The following is a 17847-nucleotide window of genomic DNA, read 5'->3' as shown; positions in this document are numbered from 1 at the left end:
TTGGTTTCGCAATATCACCTTCTTTATTTCAAAAAACATAATATCAAAATCTGTTCATTTCTACACACACATGCACGCTCTGGAATGTTATTTTTGAATTTTAATTTAATCTTTACTAAGAAGGCATCATAGTCAGAGTCGAAATCGAGCTTCTTTAGGGCTTTCATATTCTGGACTGATGTTTTCCATTTATTATTAAAATGTAGCAACACAATTTTTGGAAACTCCATCTGGTGATGTTCAAGTATATTTATGGGAAGGCCTGTGTTAGAGTTGGGTGTTGGAAATGGATAGATTATTTTGTTTGCAGAATTCAAGTAATTTTTCTGCTCTGTGACTTCTCTCATCTATTCCGAATTTGCCCATGACATCATTCATATCTGGTGAGTAATTCCCTATTTTAGAATTTAAATCTCCTGTGAACTGTTAAGATATCTTTTTCATTAGTTTTGTTTATGAGGTCTTGTAGTTTGTGATAGAAGGCATCTATATATTCCTCAACACGTGAATGGTCCAGTGGATAGATCTGGATTATTTTTATGTATATCCCCTCTTCCTTAGCTTTCATTCTAATCGAGATCATTCTTGGTCCATGTGGCTCGATAGCTGTGATGGATTTTATAAAGGTTTTACTAACAAGCCAACTCCTTCTCTGTGGGCATTATTGTCTCTTCCTGAGTAAAAATCTTCTGCTTTCTAAGTTTATCTTCTTCTCCTGGCCAATATGTTTCTGTGAGAAAAATTATATCGCATTTGATTTTTTCCATTTCCTTTTCCATTAGTGCCAGCTTTCCTGTCTTATAAAGTGTTCTTATACTGAGAGTTAGGAGGTAAGAACACTTTTTGGCTAACCACATTACATATTTCCCAACTGCTTCCTGTGCTCTAGAGGTAGTCGTGTTGGCTACCCTGGAAGTGGTAGCATTTTCTCTAATTGGATCCTCCAAGTTCATAGGGGTTTATGGCAAACTGTATACAGTTGGCCTGCCATTCCTCTGCTGCAGCCTTTGGTCCACAGCTCCTTATTCCGAGCAGCTCATTGGGGCTTCCCTCATCCGCCACCAGCGGGACATGCACAATAGGAGTATGGTCTGCCCTGAGGGATTAGATTACGTTGCAGAAATAGATTAAATTCAACTGCTCGGCCTGGAACTCCATACACCTATATGCTTTTAATTATGTATCTCATTCCCACTTTGAGCTTGTTATTGATAATGCAGAAAAATATCTTGTAGTCAGTATTAGATAGAGAAATAGGTCTCCAGCTGCCAATTAAGGTGTGATCTCTATTAGGTTTTGGAATGAGGACGGTATGGCTTGCTATAAATTCATATGGTATGTGTCCTGATGGAGAGTATGGTCTCCCCCCAGGAAACCATACTCTCATTAAATAGTATAGCTAGAATGGGAAGAATAAAATCCCAGGCCATGCGATAAAGTTCTATCCATAGACTATCAGGTCCTGGGGATTTTCTTGTCTGGCATTCTTTATAGGCTGTGGTAACTTCGTATGTTGTAATGGGTCTGTCAAGCCCATCTTGGATATGAACAGGAAAGCCATTAATGTTCCAAGAGTTGTAATTTCCAACAGTACTATTGTCTTCAAACAGATTTTTGTAGTGTTTCTGAAAGGAGCTAAGGCTGTCTTTAGTGGTGGACATGTCTTCTCTATCAACACAGATTTGAGTGATAGTTCTTTCTTTGCAAAATTTAGTGAATTGTCTACTGAAGAATGCAGCTGAAAGCTATCTGCTAAGTACTGCTGTATTCTTATCTTAAAATTTCTTTCTAATGATGTTGCTACATTCTATACCATTGCGTTGGTTTGTTACAAACCAGCTTCTCTCTTTATACAGGTATTTCAACTTTCTTCATTTGAGGAAAGCCTGTTTCTTTCCCCATTCCATCATATTCTGTTTTACTGCTTGTTTGAATTTTAATCACATATCCCAATTACATGTAACATTATTCCAATTTGAACAGTGGGTCTGAAATTTGGATGAAAAGATCAATGAAACATTTGGTGGTACTCTCTATGGTCCAGAACTGATCTCTATTTGTTCCATGCAGTGGAACTTAAGCAGAACTGATCATGATATGACATATCGATGTCAAGATGTTTTATCTGTATTATCCTGTTTATAAGGGAAGAAGAGATATAAATTCGATCAAGATGGGTACCAATACCTTGATTCATGTATATGTAAGCTTTGAGATTATGATTGCAAATCCTCCATGTCTATTAGTTGAGCACTGTCGAGACATATTTATAACTCTGCATATCACTTTTCCATTCCTGGGATGTCCTACTAATTTGTCTAATGTCGGATTTTCAATACAATTCCAGTTCCCAGCTGCAATGATGCAGTGGACACTGTATAAATATGGCCCCAATTCCTGGAATAATTTTCATCTAACTGTTCCACTGGATGGAGCATAAACATTTATAAAACTTATTATATATCAACAGTATTTCCACTCTATTGTCAAGATTCTCCCTTTTGCTCCCCTTTGGATATTACAAATAAGGAAGGGGGGGGGGACAAGAATAACAACTCCTACCCCAGCCCTGCTAAATCTTCCAAAGCTCCAATAAGAAAGAAGGGGATATCTATCTGTTAAGCTTTTTATATCTTTATATCTGCAGAAGTATGTTTCTTGGAGAAACAAAAACCTGATATTATTATTATTATTCAGGCCTCCATGGAGTCAAAAGACTCATCGTGGGAGGTCATTTTTAGGAAACACAAAGTTTATCATATCAAAGTTTATCCTTGAACCCACTGACCATTCCCACTCCATCCACTCTCTCAGGCAATGCATTCCAAGATTCAACCACCCTCCATGCAAAGAAACCACTCCTCACCCTCTTGTGCACAGCCTCCTTTCATAACTTCCAGGGATGGCCCCTTGTCATCACTCCTTCCCGCTGTTCCACCAAGTGAAAGAATTCTCCAATGTCTGCCCTGTAACTGCCTCTCAAGAGTTTAAAAGTCTCGATCATATCACCTCTCCTCCTCCTTCTATCCACCAAACTCTGCAGTCCACATTCCCTCAGTCGATCCTCATAACTCATATTGTACAGTCCTGAAACCATCTTTGTTATCTGCCTCTGTATCCTTTCCACAGTCAATCGATCCCCTTCAAATCCTGGGGACCAAATCCGAGAACAATAGTCTAAGCGTGGTCTGATCAGGGTCTTATACAATGGAATGATAACTCTTTTATCACTGCAGGTCAGCGTCCTTCTCAGTATTGCAGCAATCCTCTGAGTTACCCTCACCACCTTTGCAATATGCTCCCTGAATTTCAGTTTTCTATCAATTATCACCACCAGATCTCTTGTCTTCCCCTACCTCCTCCAATTGAGTATGCATCCTCCCATCGATGGATCCCAAACCTCAAGACTTCACTTTTTGCTGCATTGAACCGACATCCCCCATTCATTTGCCCATCTGTCTAGTTTATTCAAATCCTCTTGCAGGGCTGCCACATGTGCACTATTACTGATAACCCTTCGCAGCTTCACATCATCTGCAAAAACAAAGTGTCCCCTTGCAATCCATTGACAATATCATTGATATAAAGGTTGAATAATACAGGTCCCAGTACTGAGCCCCGTGGAACCCCACTTGTAACCTTCTGCTTCCTTGATATTGCCCCACCATACACAGCTCTCTGATATTATGGCTTAGCATTAATTTTCACATAGTTTCCAGTTTAATCTGCTTGTGGAATCCTAATACATTTAATGAGGCAATGCAGAAAGGAGATGCTATGATTATTGAAGTGTCACTATTAAGTCTTTAACTTCTAGATTTTGGATGAACCTGATACGGTCTTCAATCTACGAATGAGCAATTGTGTAGCTTGCTTCTTGTAAACTGTTTTCTAGTTTTTTTCCAGTTGCTTTCCATTATTTCAGTTTCATGCCTATCATTCTTGATTTGGAAGCTAGTTATTTGCTATTCATGTAGATAATAATCATACTGAGAAAACTTTGATTCAGTAAACTTTATTATATATTATTTAACTGTATTTCTTGTTTTCCCTTTATTAGAATGAGATGGTTCTTCATATTCCATAAACTCTTCTGAGCCTCAAGAGTTTTCATTTAATGATCCACAACCTTCTCCATCTTTACATTTTTTATTACTTCTTTTTCTTTTAGATGAAGTTTCTTTTTGAATTTTTTTTTTATTAATTCATATTTCCTTTTTGAAGTTCTTTCAGTTTTTTTATTTGCTTTTCTGTTTCTTCTACAGTTTCTTTTTGAAGAACAGTTTCATGTTTTTGCATTTTGTCTTGTATCTGTTCAGTTGTTATACTAGGTTCATTATTGGTAATTTCAACTGATGTTTTTCCATCTATATTTCACTGGGGAATTGGGTCCTGCAGATCTGAAATTTTGGGGCTAATTTCTAGGTGATTTGGCTGCACCATTCATGACATTACCATGTGTAGTTTGTTTATAAGCACTGTCTTTACTAAACTGAATTGGAAGATCCAGGACTCTTCATTATGCTTCTTTAATATACAGGTAATCCTCGTATAATGCGGAGGTTAGGTTCCATAGAAATGCTGCATTATATATATCGCGATATGCAAGATTCAGATCATGTAGAAAAAGTAGGTTTACGTTCCAAAATCTTTTTTTGTTTAATTATATAAATAACAATGACATATCCACCAAAAATATATTTTTATTTAATTCAGGTAATTCATGTAAGTTAAGAAAACATATAAACTATGAAACAAGTACATAGTATAAGCTTATAAAATTACGAATTGTACATAAACTTCATTCTACATAATGCATAAATGTTTTAGGCATTACATAGAATGCCTAAAATTTTAGGCAGAATTATACAAATAATGCCCATCATTGTCTTCAAAACGAACATTTCATAGATGTTCATTTATTTATGAGTGACCAGATGTCATCATCACTTGAAATATGTTGGGCATTATTTGTATAATTCTCATTGCCTACTTCGGCTGGTTTACTTATCAAGAAGTCTGTAATAAGACCTTGCTTACCACTATGCAGCAATTTTTTATTAAGTTCATAATACGGAGCTAAACAAATATCCAATTGTCTTGTGAATTTTCCGGAGCGCTCCATTGAGGGATCATTATCCATAAAGTAACTTCCTAACTATCTTGCCAACTCCAATCCTTCTGACGATTTCTTTAAACTAAATTCCTTAACGGATTCATTCCCAATCAGAATCTTCGGCAGATCTTTCCCCGCCATTTGGTTCAACGTCATCTATTATTTGTACCAGTTCCTCCTCATTTTAAATCTCTTTCCCCATCAATTAATTCACTAATTTTGTTTTCGACCATATCGAAAAGCCCTCTAAGTGGCCATTACTACGAGTATAAAAATATATATATTTTTTTTTTTACATAAAAAAGCATTATATATTGTATGTAACTCACCAGAAAATAAATTGCTCAGCTTGAGATTAATACACTTTTGATTTTTAATGCACTTTCCTGGCAGAAAACAACTTTCAACAAAAAACACTTTCTACAGTAAACAATTGACGTGCATGCGTGCTAAAGAGTAATTCCCCTAATATAAATTTGCTACTTATAAACTACATGAGCGATATGAGTAGACGCAAATTTATCGAAGATAAAATTTTATTTTTAAGTCATATAGTAAAAAATATATGAAAAGATAAAGAGTTACTATAACGTGTTATATCGAAACAGCATTGTATAAATACCACGTTGAACAAAGGTTACTACAATTTGTGGACCGCATTATATTGAAACTGTGTTGCATAAGTTCTGCGTTATAAGAGAATTACAGTGTTCTGGCTCTATCAGTTAGGGATCTTCCACTCTTTCAGTTAAAGCCTAATAGAGTAGGTGTTAACACAGTGTTCAGAACTTTTGCATTTCTGACAGGGTTTGAGAGACATTGATTAGCAATTTTGTCTGCTCTCCATGCAATTGAAACATTCAGATTTGGGACAGTTACCACCCAAGTGATCATATGAACCACAACACAGGCACTGCCTTTGTACTCCAGGATAGTTTACCATAACTCGGATTGAACTGATGTTGAGAAAATTTGGTGTGGGCATCTTCATATCCATTGTGAAGGTGACATCACCAGAAAACCAGTTTGGATCTTCTGATAAACCTTTTCGTATGTTACTAATCTTACCTCATTTTGAGAATGTCTGTATAAGAATTTCCTTACTGTTCTATATATATATATTCCATTGGAAATCTTTCGATTTTTATTGAATAGACAACAGAATTAGTAGAAATGGTATGGCAGGTTAATGAATTTATATGGAATAAGAAAGAAATTAGTGAAAACACTAAATTAACTGTATACAAGATGGTGTTCAAACCAATTTTAACTTATGGATATGAGAGCTAGGTTAGAAATAAAACACTTGATTCAAGATGGAGACCTCTGCTATGAGAGTTCTGAGAAAGATTAGAGGAGTGAAGAGATGGCATCAATGAAAATATCATATTAAAAATTAGGATATTAGGAAATAACAGTTTTTCTAATATTAGACTTTTTATTATTTTTGGTTTTATTTATTTATTTATTTTTTATTAATTTTGGTTACTACTGCATAAGTGCTCAGGAATAGGGATATAACTGTCCCAAAAGTGCTCTTGCAAGCCTGATCATAGAGATCTAATGGTCAAGTTTGTATAGATGACATTACAATCTGGTTGGAAAGGGAATCTGTATACTATGTTGTGGTATTCAAATATTTCTTTACATGTATGAATTTTATTTTGGTGGGTTTCAGAAGGTTAGTCAGTTTGCAACTAGTAGTAAAATCTAATTTTTAGTCTCTATTTTTTATTTATTAAAAAAAAAATTATATCTGATCCACACATGAAAGGCCACAAGAGCTATAGCATATTAGTGCCATTTGTGGGAACAAGGAATAGAAGGAGGAATCTGTTCACATTTAACTTGAACAGCTGAGGGTTGTAATTGTTGGGGAAGGCAGAGTGGGGAAGACTGTTCCAAAGAACAGAAGCAGATTGAATGATAGAGGAGACAGTGAAGTTGGTTAGGTGAGTTTCAAGATAGGCTGTAAAAGGATGATAGTTAGCAGGTTCTTGTTTTAATGATTTTGGAGGAGAGTGGAGGTATAATAGTGGCCAATTCAGCAGAGAACTATCCATGAAAGTATCTGTAGAAGAGGAGAGAGGAATTGAAGTGGGTATGTAAGAGAGGGATCATTAATTAGCCAGACTGCCTCTACTGGGTACAATCAAGCAATCTTAGCTATGAAACGGTGGAAGTATCTATAGAAGGGGAGAGAGGGATCATTAATTAGCCAGACTGCCTCTACTGGGTACAATCAAGTAATTTTTGGTGCACCACTTCAAATATGGGAGCAATATTCTGGCCTGGTTGGCCGAGTGGTTAGCGTATCTGCTCTCCAGCCAAAAGGCTGCAGGTTCGAATCCCGCCATGGGCATGGATGTTGGTGATTGTCTGTGAAAGTACTAGTGGTAATAGTCGTATATGGTAGATGATGAAGGTTGGTGGAGTAGTGAGACGAAGAGTTGTAGAGTAGATGCCCTCCCTCGATGAGTCTTTGGACTCCCTGGAGGTATGATGTAATAATAATTCCATGGCTGGGCAGATTTGGGCTTTGTATAGAGTTAGCAGCTGCGGAGGTATGAAGTGTTTTGTGTGAAAAAGTACACAAAGTTTTTTCGTGGCTGCAGAACCTATAGTTGAAATGCGGTTGTGCCAGGAAAGATTGGAAGTGTAGGTCAGTCCTAGAAGAGAAATCTGATCGTTTTTGGATAACTCAGGATTACTGAAGGTAAGAGGGAGGGATGCGAGCTCTTTCTTGTGAGAGATCAGACAGAACTGAGTTTTGATGAGATCGAAGTTTACAAGATTGTACTTGCTCCATTGGGATATGAATAAGAAATTAGAGCTCAGGTCAGTGGTTGTGGTGGATCTTGAGGATTCTAATACTTGAGCACTACAAGGTTTGTCGAATGAAAGGAGGAATGGAGTGTATTGTCATTCCATTCCTCCTTTCATTCGAGGAGGAGGAATGGAGTGTAGTGTCATTGGCAAAGCTATGGATAGGGCGTGAAGTCTGAAAGAGCAGTTCATTTATATACAAGAGGAAGAGAGTGGGTGAAAGAACAGAACCCTGGGATAGTCCTGCATTGTTGGGGAAATCTGAGGAGAGTAAATAAACTGTCCACCATGACATGTAGTGAGCAACCAGTGAGAAAGTTGGCAATCCAGTTACAGAGCAGGGAAAGTAGACCACAGGATGGCAGTTTGGTGAGTAGACACCTGTGCCAAACCCAATCAAATGCCTTTGAAATCTCAAGGGCAACCATGTTAGTTTCTCCATATTTCTCCATGACCTGAGTCCAGAGTGGATGGTGGAAGCAAGAAGATCAACTGTAGATTGTGAGTGGCAGAATTCATACTGCCGGTCACTGATTAGTTGGTATGTATCTAGGTGGCTCAAAAGTTGTTGATGACCCCTCTCCATAATTTTAGAGAGAACAGAAGTGAAAGCAATTGGATGGTAGTTTGTTAGTTGACTTTTATTACCTTTCTTTGGAATGGCTGGATGTGGACCTGTTTTCATGTTGTTGAGTAGATGCTAGTCGAATAGGGTAGATTGAAGAGGGATACATGATAGGTGTCAATTCTGGGACACAATTTTTTAACACAACAGGTGGGATACCATGAGATGCCTTTGTGTTCAAGTTATGAAGGATTCTTTAAATTTCTTTTTGTCGGAAGACCATGGAAGACATGAAGCAAGCCATTTTTGGTAGAGTGGAGGGAACTTTGCCGAGGTCATCACTGCAGGAACTGGAAAAGAAAAGTGATGCCAATAACCTGGGTGGGCAGAAGTTGCAGAATGTATAATGGAGGCGAGTTTGCAGCATTTGGCATTTTCAAAGTCTGACTTGGAATTGGTGATGATTCTTTTGCAACTGTTGCGAGCTGTAGTATAGGCAGAGTGGACAGCTGTAGTTTTGGTCTTGAACCATTCATGGTAAGCTGAGGTTTTTTTCATTTACAGCAGTGGCACACTTTTTTTGAGAACCAAGGCTTGGATGGTGACTGAGAATTTGGAGTGGAATAAGAGATGAAACTTTCATTCCTGTGAAGATAATCTCTGATATTCGATCTGAGCAGGTGTTTGGATCAGAAGAACTGAAGCAGTAGTCAGACTATGGGAAGGAGGAATAGAAGTCATAGAGTTCTCCCTAGTTAGTACCCTTGTAGTATTAATGGACATGAGACTGTGAACTGTTGGATGAAGGTTGTTCTGTAGCAAAATAGACTTGTATGAGGTTGTGGTCTGAGTTACCAAGAGGAGAACTGACAACCATAATATACCTGGAAGGGGGAGCTTGTTAGGAAGAGATCAAGTTGAAAGTTTATTTTTCACTTGGTTAGACTATAATAAATTTAGTTTAATTCTTTATCCAAGTGTGAGCAAACAAAGTTTGCGCCTGAAAATATCTTCAGGACTAGAGTAAGGTACAACACCGGGCAACTCGTAGCAAAGGTGGACCAAGCTCCTATAGGTAAAGATGACCTTGCCATTGCTTCTGCCTGGTATCTCCACTTCAGGGCCTGGCTCTCACTGAAGAGACCTCAATAAAGGTCGAAACTAGTCTGGGTAGTGGCCTTCCCTTAATGCATAACATTATACATATCCACAAGGAGATGTGTTTTGCAGTATGGGAGATATTGAGATAGGAGTGATGTTAGCTTGGTCCACCTTTGCTACGAGTTGCCCGGTGTTGTACTACCTTACCCCAGTCCTGAAGATATTTTCACGCGCAAACTTTGTTTGCTCACACTTGGATAAAGGATTAAACTAAATTTATTATTGAAGAGATCAAGTGTGTTGGCAAATTGGCAGGAGTTGGCAGGTATTCTGGTAGGAAGATTGATGATCTGAGATAGGCCATTGCTGATGGCAAACACCTCAGCATCTCTGTCTGCTTGGTCAGTGAAACTGGAGAAGGAAAGCCAATATGAGTTGTGGACATTGAAGTCCCCCAAGAAGGATAACCCCACTACTGGGATATTTCGACTGCAGAAATTGAGTTTGAGAGAGAGAGATAGAATTGAAGAGGTAACAGTGGTTGATGGAGTTTGGAGGGCGATAGAGGGAGCATATGAAACAGGCAGGTTGATTTGGTAGAGAAATTTTAAGCCAAATCTGATGAAACAGTCGGGATTCAAGGATATGCAATCTCTGGCATGGTATATTGGTTCTGATGAATGCAGAAGTGCCACCCTTGTAGCAGAAAGAGCTGTCTAATGGGTAGTTTAGGAGTTGAAATGGACAGTGGCTGTTGAGGTTCTGATAAGAATAATAATTCTCATTTAGATGACTGTAGGTGGTGGTACAAATCATTTATATTTGTACCACCTATATATATATTCACCTATTTTCTGAATATATATATTCTGAAAATAGGGTAGTTTCACTACTTTAAGTGAAGGAAAATTTTCTTTGCTTGGTAGGGGTAACACATTCACATCGGCAAGAGTTTTGTATGTTTATTGTACCCACAGAACTTCTCATTACTGTTTATGTGCCATTGTGCAGTAGGGCTCACTGATACAAAGTTTATACAGCACGTTAGTTGCAACTTTTTTGGTAGAATTTTATTTAAAGTTAGCATTTGTAATCTGTCTTAACAACGTCAAAAATTTCAAATGCAATCAAACAAATACTTATTTCAATTATTACAATTTTTTAAACAATTATTTTTTTAGATACTGTGTTTGGCAGTACAACAAAAGGTTCTGCTCGAGTCTATGCATCATAGTTTTTCTGTGGGAGGGGCCATGTGTTTCATTAACTAGTGCCGTTTTTTTATCTCAGTTGTCTCTAACTGCAAATGTCTCTGTAACCTTATTTAGTGGTACAATAAAACTACTTGTTTTTCTTGCATCTGCAGTATAGTGGCTGTTGCAAAGGACGTTCACTATATAGGGACAGCTGCTTCCAGTCTTTGGACAGTATACATGTAAGGAGTAATAATTTATCTATTTTCCTAACTAAAAATGAATTCTACATTCTATAAGAAGAATGCATCTGATGAAAGCCAACAAACTAGAAACATGGGAAATCCACGTGTTCTAGAGATGAGTTTCCTGAACAGCTGTCAAAAAGAAAAAAAAAACTACATCTGATGAAGTTCGAATTTTCAAAGATGTAGTGAATAATTCAGATGATGATTTCAATCAGGTATTGTATTTACAGAGCAATTCCTTATCTGATGAGGAAGATATTTCACAAAGTAAGGTTTCTGAATTTTCAGTTTCAAAACAATTAAAATATCATTTTAGCCTTTATTCAATTTAGTCTGTGAGCTTAAAGAAGGAGATCTTCTAAAAGAAGTGCGAACAATTGTCCAATGCCTTGGTGATGCCAACATTGGTGTACAGAGCTGTTGCATTTTAGAGATATTGGACTGTAATTTTGAGATAGAGTTCAGTTCGATATATACTATGAAAAAGATCATTGGTGATTTTGATCATAAATTTTGATGCAGCTAATAGGAGGTTTTAGTAATTTTGCTATGGATTTTGATAGAGGTGATACAATGTCGTCATTGTATGAAATTATTGGACATATAGGATAAACTTCGATTTTCACTTGAAAAAAAATATGTGGAGAGGGAGATAGTCAGGGATATAGTTTTTCCCATTTGTTTTATCTATTTTGTTTTGATTTTTTAATTCATGTAATACATTATTGATCTGTTTCATGAAATTGGGAGTGGGATCATTGGGTATTTTCTGATGTGTGTGTGTGTTTTGGTTATTCAAGATTTCTTTGATTTTATTATAACAATAACTTCATTTATGATAATCACCATGTTACCGTTATCAGCTTTAGTGATCATAATATTCAGATTTCTTTTTAAGTATGTTAGGGCTTTCTATAGATTAGCAGAGAGGTTAGAGTGTATATTTATTTTACTATTAATAAAGTTATTTATTTTATTGGAGTCCATTTCCAGTTTTGACTGGTGTTCAATGATGATATCTTTATGTGGGGTATATTCTTGGGGATATACATTAAAATTAAGGACTTTGTTTAATGTAATTTCATCTAAAGTAGGGCTTACATTGTCTAAAAACGTGTACGATGTTCTTCATGAGAATAGGAAAGGAAGGGGGGGGGGAATTTTGTTGATGATAGCAGGGGAATTATGAACATATTGAAGATGAAAGGGGGGGGGGTAATTAATAGCAACTGTTTTGAGGAAGAATGGGTGTGAGGTGGAGGTTAATGGAAGAGATATTTAGCTGAATGGTGCTGCATGATGCATAATGTGGAAAGTGATGATAATGAAATGTATAGGTAAACTGGTTTAATGAAAAAAAAAAACAAAAAAAAACAGCAATTATTATCGGTGACTTTAATTATGGTAATATGAAATGCAATGAACAGATGGCATAGAGCAGTGGGTTTTAACCTTTTTAGTGATCGGCACTCCCTTGAATCTAAGAATAAGTTCTCGCACCCCCTTGAAAAATGTGTTTCTATTTCTTTATTTATGAAATTACATCTATTGCAAGATAATTTATTTATTGAAAAATAAACACATACATTTACATATACATACAAAACAATATCTCAATTTTTAATGGCTATGTTGTTGTTTATTCATAATAATACTTTTGAAGCAAGGCTCCTTTTTTGAAAGAGCCACGTGTAAGTCACCACTTGCATTTAAGCGATTTTTGGCTTTTGTTTTTATGTGCAAAAGTGATGAAAATCCCATTTCACACAGATAGGTGATGGCAAATGGTAAAAGTGTCTGCAATGCTGCTTTTGTTAGCTGTGGATAAGGTTCTAACTGTGTACACCAGAATTGTTCTAAGTCCAGTTTTTCAAATTCCATTTGAATATGTGCGTTGGCTTGTATTTCAATAAGATTGTCTTTTGTTAAATAGCTGTCGTCCATCGAATCTGGGTCAAAATTTAGAAACTTCTCTCGCACCCCTGGAAATGCTTTCTCAAGGGTGCACACACACCCACGTTAAGAACCACTGGCATAGAGGAATAAGGAAAATGAGTTTCTTGAGTAACAATTATCATAGGTAATTACAATGTGCCTTCTGTTACATACTATAACAGAGGGCACATGAGATCTGAGAATGATGTGCAGTTAGCAAGAGGGATCATCAGGTGATCAACAGGATGATCAGCCTTATAAAAATTCTACGAGAAAAGGATATACTGGAACTGTAACAGGGCCAGTGATTACAATGAGCTCAGGAGATTAGGAAATCCACAGCAATTCATTTTGCCATTATGTTACTGCCCAGCCGATAACTTTTTAAGGACTATATTTTACACAGCATACCACAAGCTATTGTGGTATGTGGTGCCTGTGACATGTTCACATCCTGGCAGTTAGAAATGTGGTAGGTGAGAGAGAGTGTTTGCTTAAAATGTAGAAAATGGAGATACCCTGTAGGTATAAGATGGAATGAATAGTTAAGCAGATAGGAGACAAATCTTGCTTGGAAACTGATCAAGAGTTATTTATTTATTTATTTTTATATCAGAAGATATAAATAAGCTTTTTATTTAAGCACATTACTTTACTATTTTTGGTTACAGGTGATTTGTGATGATTATTATTATTATCATTGTAAGGGCACCTCAATGGAGTCTGAAGACTTATCATAGGAGACCCAAACTATTCACATTATCTACTGTACCTCTCTTTGAACCCATTAACAGAGAAAGCACTCACAACTCTCCAAGCAAAAAATCTAATCTTCATACCCCTACTAACCACACCTTTATTCAACTCCCAGAGATGACCTCTTGTTCTGGAACTTCTAGCCAGGTGCAGAAACATTTCCCCTGCAACAATCCTATAAATCTTTTAAACAACTTAAATGTTTCTATCATATCCCCTCTTTTCCTCACATCAGCAAACTTCTGCAATCTACACACCCTCAATCTATCCTCAAAGGGAACATTCCACACCACTCACTATCTTGGTTGCTCACCTCTGAATCTTCTCCACTGCTTCCCCATCCCCAAGAAACCCAGGACCTGAGCACAGTAATCCAGATGTGGACATATCAGGCCTTATAAAAAGGAATAACAACTTCCTTATCTCTAGTTGATATTGTATTCTTCAATAGCCAAGTAATTCTGTGGGTTACTTTAGCAATATATCCTCTAAACTTTAACTCTCTGTCTACCACCAAATCTAAATCTCTAGCTTCATCTATTTTGTGGAGTTCAGTTTCATAATGTTGCATACATAACTTGTATATTTATCCCAAAATGCATAACACTTATTTATATAAATCAAGTGGATATTAGATCCAGCATTATTTCCTCATTTGTTCTAATTTGTGTAACAGAGTTCCATGTAGTATTCTGTCAAATGCCTTTGCAAAATGCAGCAGAATCATTGTATAGTCATTTTCTTTATCCAGCTCAGCTGTTACTCTATTATAAAAAAGTTAGTAAATTACTAAACCATGACCAACCATTCACAAACCATGTTACTCCTCATACAGTAACATATTTTTATCCACCCATTCTTGAATTCTCTTTCTGACCAATTTTTCTGGTACTTTTATCATAATGCCTAAGATACTGATTTGTCTATAATTTGCTATTGCAGTCTTACAACCTCCCTTATGTAAGGGAATTATTTTACACTCCATTGGAACTCTACCAGAGCCAAAACTTAAAATAAAGAGTCTAATCTACACAGATCATTACACTATTTGTAGATAGGTTGGACTTGTTGAATTTGTACTTTATCATAATATTTTAGTATATTTTGTCAGTGTTCTTTGTGCAGTGTTTGAACAATGAAAGCCACAGCAATTCACATTGCCATTATGTTAGTGCCCAGCTCATAACTTTTTAAGGACTATATTTTACACAGCATACCATGAAATTTTGTGGTATGTGGTGCCTGTGACATGTTCACATCCTGGTGGTTAGAAATGTGGTAGGTGAGAGAGAGATGTCTGCTTAAAATGTAGAAAATGGCAAGAGCTTGGCAATATGAAAATTAGAATAACAGACCTCAAAAGTGTAACGTCATAAAGGAGTCAGTGCTAACTGAGAGAGAAGAGCAGTGTGATCGAGGGTGAGAAAGACAAGCATCATGTAAATAAGGATATAAAATTGGAGAGTGTAGGAGGTTTGGAAGATGGCGTTGGTGTTGATTTTAATTGAGAGGGTGAATGTCGAGTGAGAGATATAGAAGTAATGACAGAATAAGTTGAATGTATTATGAATGAGTTAAAAAGCATGAAAAAAGAGATGAGAAGATAAAAAAGAATGGATGCAAAGCAAAGGAGAGTAGTGGTAATAGAGAGAGAGATGAAAATGACAGAAGGGGAGAGAATAGGAGAATCAGAGGGAATGCTAGATAGCGAGGAAGGCTAGATAGTGCAGTGCAAGGAATGGAGAGATGACAGGAAACAGCTAAGTGAGAGAGAAAGGATATAAAGTGTTAGAGGAGAGAGAGAGAGAGAGAGAGATGTAGGTGAGCAAGGAAGGAACAGAGTAGTAAGAGGTGTGACAAATGAAGATTTGATGATAGGTGGAGGATCAGTGCAAAACAGAATACCAGAGGAGCATTTTCCTAGACAAACGATAGATAGTGTGACTATGACAATTAAGCAAGGTGAAGAGTGGATGAGATGATTGTAATGGTGGGTCAAAATGACTTGAGAGGCAGTGTGAATCAGTTGGCAAGAGATCTGAGGCTCATGCTTGAGGTTGAATGGCAAAGACTGAGAGTGGGAAGATAGTGAATATGTTACAGAGGTATGACAATGCAGAGCCAAGGAGAAGAGCATCAATAATGAATGGCATGTTAGCAAAATGATTGAAACAGGCTTGGATTGTGGATGCCTGGAGTGCATTTGAGGAAAGAGAAGAACTGTATGTGAGAGAGATGACCTGTATTTGAATGAGGAAGGACATAACTAAGATTACATATCTCAATCAATTTTACAATTATAATTTGTGGAATATTTTAATCGATCCAGGGGAAGTGCCCCGTTTCTCCCCCCCTGTAGATGCCCATGACCATGTGATTGCATTTTATCGATGTATGAAAGTTTTGAGAGGGCATAGCGCATCAGCGCTTATCTTAATTGGTCCAATGCAATTAACTGCAGGATAACTTTGAATACTTCTGCATAGAGTGGGGGAACAATCTGTTTTAGGATTTATTAGAAAACAACAATGAAGGAAAATGCTATACTTGAAATACTCAAAGATGAAAATATGTGAACCATCATTTATAAGACATATGAGAACAGGAAAAAATAAGTATAAGTAGAAACACTTTCATTAATGGAAAAGAATAATTAATAATTATCATTTGTGATATGTGTGTCCTATAAGTTGCTGGTTAGAGCGAACAGCACGATCCTATAAATTCTAAACATGAATAAGTAAATTTATGATGACAATTAAAAAAAAAACTTTGTGAAGAGAGAGAGAGTATTGCAGGAAGAAATAAGGTTTGATGGAGCAGCAAATCATCTCGTAAAATTTGTTGCACATGTTAAGTACATTTCTCTGGTTTGTGTGTATTTCGCTCCGTTTTCTAAGAATTTTATTTTATTTACTAAGACTCAGTATACATAACATCCGATCATTATCAAAATTATCCACACTTTCGGGAATCCTAAATTCATTAGTTTTTTTTTTTTTTTTTTTTTTTAGTATCAGCAGTTCTTCTGTCTTATCAATCTAACATATACTGGTATTTTGTTGTAGATCAACAACGTCTTATAATACACAGAATATTCGTTTTTATTCAGGAATAGATATTTTTTTACTGTCTGTTGTTTCCGAAGACTAGAATAAAAATGCCTCTATATATCATTAAAAAACTTTGCAACCTCAACAGATGCTTAACCGTGTGGAAAGGCTTATGTGTTTGTCACACATGTTGAATTGGATTTTAACAGTATTTACAGATTGATAGGAAAATAACTATTTATTAACATAAAAGCTAATATTTCGCTGGTATTATATCCAGCATCTTCAGCGCACACAAATAAAGTTTGTTACAAATGCAAGCCAACACCAATCTGGTGTAACATAAGTAATTTTAAAGTTAATAAATACAAGTTAAAAACAAACAGTAGTCTAAAGTTTTGAAAAAAATAGTACTCCAAATAGTAGTCTTTGAAAGTTGAAAAATAGTAGTCCAAAGTTTTGAAAAAAATAAAATAAAAATAAAAATAAATAAATATTAATTTGGTCTTAGGATGACTGTCTCCCAAATCTTTGGTACATTTATATAGCCATACTTGTTAAGGTTTGGAGTATGTTTTAAGGCTTCTGTTGATTCCAGGAACAACCTCTCTGACTTGTAGAAGCTTCTGTGCAGTACTTTTGTTTTTATCAAATTGATCCTGTGTGCAGGGGTATCCAAAGCATGATCTGCCAGACCTGACTTGAACACAAAAAATATATCCAGCACTTTTGCTATGGCAAGTTGAACACATAAAATATATCCAGCACTTTCGCTATGGCAAGTCAGGTCTGGCAGACCATGCATTGGATACCCCGGGACACAGGATCACTAGGAAAAATACAAAAGTACTGCACAGAAGCTTCTACAAGAGAGGTTGTAGAAGAATCAACAGAAGTCTTAAAACATATTCCAAACCTTAACAAGTATGGATGTATAAATCTACCAAAGATTTTGGAGACAGTCATCCTAAGACCAAATTAATATTTATTTATTTTTATTTTATTTTTTCAAAACTTTGGACTACTATTTTTCAAAACTTTCAAAGACTACTAT

General features: G+C 36.3%; 1 protein-coding gene across 3 annotated transcripts in view; it reads right to left on the bottom strand.

Moving 5' to 3' along the window:
- Window positions 1-17847, bottom strand: part of LOC150100495 (FERM, ARHGEF and pleckstrin domain-containing protein 2-like) — a 726486-nt gene that overhangs the window by 186948 nt on the left and 521691 nt on the right. The gene's annotated exons all lie outside the window — the stretch shown is intronic.

Source organism: Typopeltis vanoorti, chromosome 13 (genome assembly GCF_054136105.1).
Source record: "Typopeltis vanoorti isolate ZY-2024b chromosome 13, IOZ_Tvanoo_1.0, whole genome shotgun sequence".
Lineage (NCBI taxonomy): Eukaryota > Metazoa > Arthropoda > Arachnida > Uropygi > Thelyphonidae > Typopeltis > Typopeltis vanoorti.
Note: the sequence above shows the minus strand (reverse complement) of the source record. Positions and strands in the feature narration are given on the sequence as shown.